Consider the following 7,627-nt stretch of genomic DNA (forward strand, 5'->3'; position numbering starts at 1 on the left):
AACCCGGATGGTACCATGGGCATATCTAAGGTGGTATCTGGAGAGGAAGCCTGAGAAGGTCATCTTGGAATGGGGGATATCTGGGTTGCTATATGCAGAAGGAGAGGAGAGGGAAAGATAAGAAGCTGAAGAGGCAAACGATAGAGGGGATCGTTCTGGATCAAGGCCTGCTGGAAGGGCTATGGGGGAGGAGCTAGGGTGCCTGTCAGAGACTGCTGGCGGGGAAGGGGGATGACTCTTCCTCAGCTATGGCAAAAGGAAGTCAGGGAGAAGGAGACAGGCATTCTGCTGATGAGTGTGTTCCCCCAGCAGAGGAGGAAAAAACCTATTGGTTGCAAACGTGAACATTTGGAAGCCAACACGGTAAGCAGAAAGTTATCTGGGCCCAAGGCCACCCAGGGAAAGGGAATGTGGAAATGTGAGGCAGCAGTTGAGGTCACAGTGACGTGGCTAAGGCTTCAGGTTCTGGCTTGGCAGAGAGGTGACTGAGGCTGTCCCTGAGGCTGTCTGGGAAAACAAGGTTGGCTGGAGGGGCTGGAAGCCACGCTGAAGGCAGAGTGACTTTGGCAGAAGGAAGAGAACTGAAAAAACCAGAGGTGGTACTCAGAAAAGAGGATTTCCAAGTTTAAATATGTGAAAATGAAACCTGAAACTTGGGTTGAGCGGAGAAGGCATCCTAGGTGTGATTAAACCCGTGGGAGGCTGACTAAGAGCAGAGGTGGGAATTACTGAAATTGAAAGGAACAGTTCTATGGTGTCATCTATTCCCCATCACATACCAAGGACCCAGGAGATGACAAAACTTGGGCCCGAAGAGGTGAGGCAGCCGGTCAAGAGAGATGGCGGGGTTGAGATTTGAACCCAGATCTGTGAAAGGGACATGGTGCTCTCCTGCCACCAGCAGGGAATTGGAATAAAACAGATGGCATGGACGGAGGACGATGTCCCCCAGGTGAGGGCAGGTGAAGGCAGAATTAAGCACAAAGTTAGTTTGGACAATGGAAAAGGAATAAGAAAGTTTGGTCCGGGGGTGCCTGGGTGGCTTAGTCGGTTCAGGTCATGATCTCGGGGTCCTGGGATCGAGTCCTGCCCTGGGCTCCTTGCTCAGCAGGGAGTCTGTTTCTCTCTCTCTCTCTCTCTCTCTGTCTGTCTGTCTCTGTCTCTCTGCTCCTCCCCCACCTCACGCTTTCTCTCTCTTTCAAATAAATAAATAAATAAATGCAAATAAGATGAAAAAGAAAGGTTTCGTTAGGTTCTTACACTTGGGACCTCATTTTTTTTTTTAAGTTCATTTTCTCTGGGGCCACTTTTAACAAAAGTGGTTCTTTGAAGGTTATCTGCGTGTAGCACATGACAATTTGGTGAGCACTTTCACTTTGTCGCTTGGTGCCTTCCCGACAGTCTTTGAGGGTAGCTACCATGATTATGCTCGTCTTCCTGGGGAGAAACAGAAGCTCATAGACTGTGATTTGTCCGTGATCACACAGGAAGTGACAGATGAAGGGGGCGCAGTCCAGACACAGTGTTGAAAGTAGGATTTACAACCCCGCCGCCCCCCCCTCCCCGCACCATCACTTCAGTGTTGAAGAAATCTCTAGCTCTAGCACCTTCAGCCTGAATTGTCTGGGACCAGAAGGGGGTGGTCTAGGAAAATGAGAGCCATGCATGCTTGAAACCACGTAGTTGGAGAGTACTACTGAGAATCTTCTAAAATGGCAGAAATACAGACATAACGACACAGACTGTACCTTCAAAGAACGCATCTGTGTCGAGGTGGAGAAAGAATTGTTTTTAAAATTGCAATCCAGGGGTGCCTGGGTGGCTCAGTTGATTAAGTGGCTGCCTTCGGCTCAGGTTCCGATTTGAACCCCGCATGGGTCTCCCTGCTCAGTGGAGAACCTGCTTCTCCCTCTGCCTACCGCTCTGCCTACTTATACTACCTATCTGTCAAAAAAAAAAAAAAAAGTTTAAAGAAAATAAAATAGCAATCCAATATGCTAGCTTCTATGCCATCCTGGTAGACACTGTACTGGGGGACCCCCAAGGAGAAACAACCACTACCGTGCTGGGCTTTGAAAGCCAGCTTCTGGCACAAAGAGCATCCTGAAGGATAAGAAGGCAACTGAGTTCGGGCATAGCAGATGGGAACAGTGTGCCCAGGGACACACTAGCCTCTAGACCCATTTGGTGAACAAACCTTGCAGCATGCTTGCAAAACTGTTAAGAAGCCAGGAAACAGGGGTCCCTGGGTGGCTCAATCTGTTAAGTGTCCTCCTTTGGCTCAGATCAGGTTCCCAGGGTCCTGGGATCAAGCCCCGCATCAGGCTTTCTGCTCAACGGGGAGTCTGCTTCTCCCTCTGCCTCTGTGTGCTCTCTCTCTCTCTCTCTCTCTCTCACTGTCTCAAATAAATAAATAAGTCTTAAAAAAAAAAAAAAAAAAAAAGAAGCCAGATCACAGGGACAGAATACCAGTCTATTTATGGAAGGCAGTAGAGGAGAGTTCTGGAGAGTTTTGAACAGGAAGGTGAACAAGGAGGTGATAGGATTAGGTTTGTATTCTGAACAATCTTTTCCGTGGAGAAGAAAGTCTGGACCCAGGAAAATTGGAGAGGAGGCTGTTCACAGTGGGTCAGGTGAGAGACTCTGGCTTGAGCCATGCAAGGAAAGCTAGAGAGGAGGAAATGGATCCGAGGCAGCTCGCACAGGTAATTTTGAGCACTCATGCTGTCGGGGTCACGGAATCATAGGAGATATACCTGCTTAACAGATATGGCTCACTGCTCTCCAAAAACATGGGCAGCCAGTGTGTGCAGGTGAGTTCCTTCGAGCACCGCAATGCTTTTCCATTCTCGCTCAGTCTCCCTAGAATGCTTGTTCGTGTACACTGCTCCATGAAGTAGATTGTATTCTCTGATTGTGGATAAAGACACCCAAAAGCTTCATTTTTTTTTTAAGATTTTATTTATTTATTTGACAGACAGAGATCACAAGTAGGCAGAGAGGCAGGCAGAGGGGGGGGGAGAAGCAGGCCTCCAGCTGAGCAGGGAGCCCGATGCGGGGCTCCATCCCAGGACCCTGGGATTGTGACCTGAGCCGAAGGCAGAGGCTTTAACCCACTGAGCCACACAGGCGCCCCCAAAAGCTTCATTTTAAGCATGTGGTTTCCCATGTAACTGTGTGTCCAAGCCCTTTGGCAGATTGAAAGGCATGTTGCTTTGTTATTAGTCCCAGATCATAAATCTAGGTATGGAAGAATATTATCCTTCTCTCTTGGGTTTTTTTTTCTTTTTTTTATTTGATTTTATTTATTTATTTATTTTGACAAGGAGAGACACAGCGAGAGAGGGAACACAGGCAGGGGGAGTGCGAGAGGGAGAAGCAGGCTCTCCACCGAGCAGGGAGTCCGACGTGGGACTTGATCCCAGGATCCTGGGGTCATGACCTGAGCTGAAGGCAGCCTCTTACCTGACTGAGCCACCCAGGCGCCCCTCTCTTGTTTTTCTAAATCAGCTCAATTTCGGTTCTGCACCCCATCTCAGCAGAGTGTTGGGAAATTCTACCTGAGTCATTCTTGCAGTTCCTGCCTCCCTGAGATCAAGACTAGGTCTTGGAAACTTCCACAGTGCCAGACATCTGAGGGAGCACCATCTCATCATCAATTATTGGTTGTCTGTAAACTGCCACTAACCCTTGCATTGTCCCTGTCACGGGAAGCTGAGGAAATCTGCCAGACGGCTGGGAGCTCTTGTGTTTCTGTGTGAACAGGGCGGGGATGAGGCGGGGGAGAACTACACTTTGGGGGAATTACCAACTCCTCAGAGCGCTGCTAGAAAGCCAGGTCAGGAGACCCACAGTGCTCTCTCTCCCCCCTGCCAGGCTACATTCCTTCCCTGACCTGTTGAAGTAGTGAGGCAGTAAGGAGCAGAGCTGGCTTCACTTTGGGGGGGGGGGAGAAAAGGGAAAAATACACCCTTGAGCCTAAGGTGTCTACAAAGATGAGGTGATTAGCTGATGAGTGGATTTATGAAAACTGATATAATATCAGAATAAAGTGATATGGGAGTTTAGGATTTAAAAAATAATTTGAAAATTCCAGCATCCAATCTAACTTTAAGACACTTAAAATGGCTTCTAGCCCCATATCATGTACTCATGGGACATCCAATTTTGCTCTTAGGAGCAAAATTTCTTTTCTTCCTACGCCTGTGTGGTGGATGAAATTAGATGTCCACATCCTCCCCAGAATTTGTGAATTTATGTTATATTACATGTCAAAGGGTAATTAAGCTTTGCTGACTTTGAGATGGGGAGATTCTCTATTATTATCTGGGTGGGTCAATATAATCCCATGGATTTTTCTTTTTTTAAAAGATTTTATTTATTTGACACACAGAGCAGGGAGAGGGGCAGAGGGAGAGGGAGAAGCAGGGTCCCCGCTGAGCAGGGAGCCCAACACGGGGCTCCATCCCAGGACCCCAGGATCATGCTCTGAGCCGAAGGCAGATACTTAACCGACAGAGCCACCCAGGTTCCCCTCACATGGATTTTTGTAAGTGGAAGAGGGAGCCAGAGTGAAGAAACCAGAGAGATGACAGTCTGAAAAGGACTCAGACCGACATTGTCGACTTTGTAGGTAGAGGAAGGGGTCATAAGCCAAAGAATGTGGCTGGTTCTAGAAGCTGGAAACAGATTCTCCCTTAGAGCCTCCAGAAAGGCCTCCTGCAGGCACCTTGATTTTAGCCCAGTGGGACACATTTCAGACTTTGGCCTCCAAAAGTGTAAGATGAAATTGTGTTGTTTTAAGCCACTGAGTTTGTCATAATTTGTTAAAGCAACAATAGGGAATGAGTACAAGCTGACAAGGGAAAATCCAACTTGTGAATTTCTCATCATTGTTTCCAGTATAACTGCTTCCATCCCAGGGCTTGAAGGCAGCACTGGGCAAGACCGGTATCATGTTTGCTCCCATGCCTCGGTGGTAGATGGTGTGGTTAGAGCAGATGGCTCACCTCTAGCCCTGCCTACTTGGGCTTTTATAGAAATTGATGTCCTCAGGGCTCCTGGGTGACTCAGTGGGTCAAGCATCTGACTTCGGCTCAGGTCATGATCCTAGGGTCCTGGGATCGAACCCCGAGTCAGGTTCCCTGCCCAGAGGAGAGCCTGCTTCTCCCTCTCCCTCTGCCACTCCCCCTGCTTGTGCTCGCTCTCTCTCTCTCTCTCTCTCTCTCTCTCAAATAAATAAATAAAATATTTTTTAAGAAAGTTTTTTAAACAATTAATGTCCTCTCTTTGCCCTCCAAGCCATCTAGAAACCAAGTCTTGACCAAAGATGAGTGTTAACAGTTTTTGGATCTGCAAACAGATTCTTCTTCCAGCCATGTCCAAAGACAGTAAGTTAAGGAGGAAAGCTACTTTACCTATTTCTCTTTTTTAAGACAGGGGAAACCTTTCCCCAAAGCCAGCCAGCTGGTTTCCCCTTACATAGCATGGTCCAGAACTCAGTCGTCACACGTGATTACTCCTGCTTGCCAGGGAGTCTGGGAGAGTGAGCACCTGACATTGAAAGGGTTTTCTAGTGGAAAAGGAGAGGCGCATGGCTGTCAGGCAGACAACGAGAAGAAGGTGCCAGAGCCACGGTCAGCCCAAGCTTTAGCCTGCCTCTCCACGACAGCATCCTGAGCTCAATATCTTGCTTCCTCCAGCACCAGCTGGGATACTGGGGTTCGCTCTGAGTAGTGGGTTTTCTGCTTTCACTCCTTCCCACACTCCTGGCCAGATGACCACCTGGGTTATGGTAGAGCCGCAACACCAAGGGAGCAAGCCTTGCGGCTGAAACACCACTCGAATGAAGGTTTAATGACAAGCCTTAGAGAGTGTTGATGCCTCCTCTAACTTTTGGGCTTGTTACAGAGGCTGGCATTCCTTAGAGGCAGGCATGAAAGCTAGGTCATTTGCCTGCACATTAAATGCAACCTGAGTTTTCAAAAGCATCCTGCTAAGTTGTGCTTTCTACCTATCAGGCAGCAGCAGGGGGAGGGGTGGGGAGGCCGGTGGAAGGAGGACCGTAGAGCTTGTAAGAGATTGGCTTCTCCGACCTAGCCTGGACAGAAAATTCCAGGCAGACAATGGCCAGGCTCTTTCTCCCTCCAGCACCTCCTGGAGACTGTTGCGGTGATTCAAGAATAGATGGGCCCTGCTGGAGACCAGAGTGGTTAGGAAGCCTTAAGAGGCAGGACACAGACTAGGCAAGGAGACCCCAGCATCTTCCTTCTGGCTGGAAGCAGGCACAAATATCACCCACACAGAGGAACCCAGCCATCTGGCCCCCAGGGCTTCTGCAAGGTAAAGAGAAGGATTTTTCCAGGGGAGTCTTATCGAGGGGGCCCATTCCAACCTCCCAGGGGGTATAAACGGCCAGCTCCCAGCTCAAAAGATAGATCGCTAGGGCTGTTGGGTGTGAAGTGCAGGGCAACTGCGTCTTTGGAGGTGGTTGGCCCAGCCAAGGGGGACGACTTGCCTTTGAATCCCGGCCCTGCCCTTTATTTGCTGTGTGATCATTCCGAACCTCACTTTACTTTCCTGAAAAGTAATGATCCCAGCTCCCAGCAGCAGTATTCACACCAGCCAAAAGGTAGAAACAACTCAAGTGTCCGTCGATGCACCCATGGATAAAGAAAACGTGGTCTACCTGCACGAGGGTTAGACCATAAAAGGGAAGGAGATCCTATCCCGTGCTACAACATGCATGAACCTTGAAGACCTGCGAAGTGAAATAAAGCAGTCACAAAAGGACAAAGACTGTATGATTCCACTTCCATGAGGTGCCCAGAGGAGTCCAGTTCATAGAGACAGAAAGCAGAATGGTGTTTGCCGGAGGCTGGGAGGAGACGGGAATGGGAATGTGTGTTTAATGGGTGCAGCCTCAGTTGAGGAAGATGAAAAGAACTCTAGACATGGATGTGGTGATGGGTGCATGAAAGTGTGAACATACGTAATGCCGCTGAGCTGTGCTCTTAAAAATGACTCTGACAAAGGGTGCCTGGCCGGCTCGGTTGGTGGAGCGTGCAACTCTTGACCTCTGGGTTGTGAGTTCCAGTCCCACGTCGAGTGTGGAGATTACTTAGAAATAAAATCTTTTTTTTAAGAAATAAAATCTTTGGAAAAAAGTGGTTACGATGGTAAACTTTAAGTGATGCATATTTTGCCATTAGGTTTTAAAAATGACTTGCCCATCACTAAAGTAAAACACTCACATTAAAATAGTAAGTGTTGGGGCCCCTAGGGTGGCTCAGTTGCTTAAGCACCTTCAGCTCAGGTCATTATCCAAGGTCTCTGAGATCGAGCCCTGCATCAGGTTCCCCACTCGGCTATCTCTTTCTGTCAAACAAATAAAATCTTAGAAAATAATAATGATAAAATAAAATCATAAAGTGTCTAAATGAAACAACTCAAAACAAAGAGTCTGATTCCATGTTGACATACAGGTCTCCCTCCTGCCCATCATTGTGGGGGAAGAAGGCCGAGGGACCTAACAGGTATTAATTAGTGTATTCTTGGTATTTATAAGGAACCAACATATTCTAGAACTTAAAGTTTACACAGACTAGCTTCAAAGCCATCATCCCAT

The 7,627-nt window shown here is 48.1% G+C and overlaps 1 protein-coding gene across 1 annotated transcript in view; it reads left to right on the top strand.

The window, feature by feature from the left end:
- Positions 1-261: 261 nt before the first annotated feature.
- CXCR3 (C-X-C motif chemokine receptor 3) overlaps positions 262-7,627 on the top strand; it is a 25,340-nt gene continuing 17,974 nt past the window's right edge. Inside the window, 1 exon segment of the mRNA XM_059384847.1 lies at positions 262-363. The gene's annotated coding sequence lies outside the window, so the exon portion shown is untranslated.

Source organism: Mustela nigripes, chromosome X (genome assembly GCF_022355385.1).
Source record: "Mustela nigripes isolate SB6536 chromosome X, MUSNIG.SB6536, whole genome shotgun sequence".
Lineage (NCBI taxonomy): Eukaryota > Metazoa > Chordata > Mammalia > Carnivora > Mustelidae > Mustela > Mustela nigripes.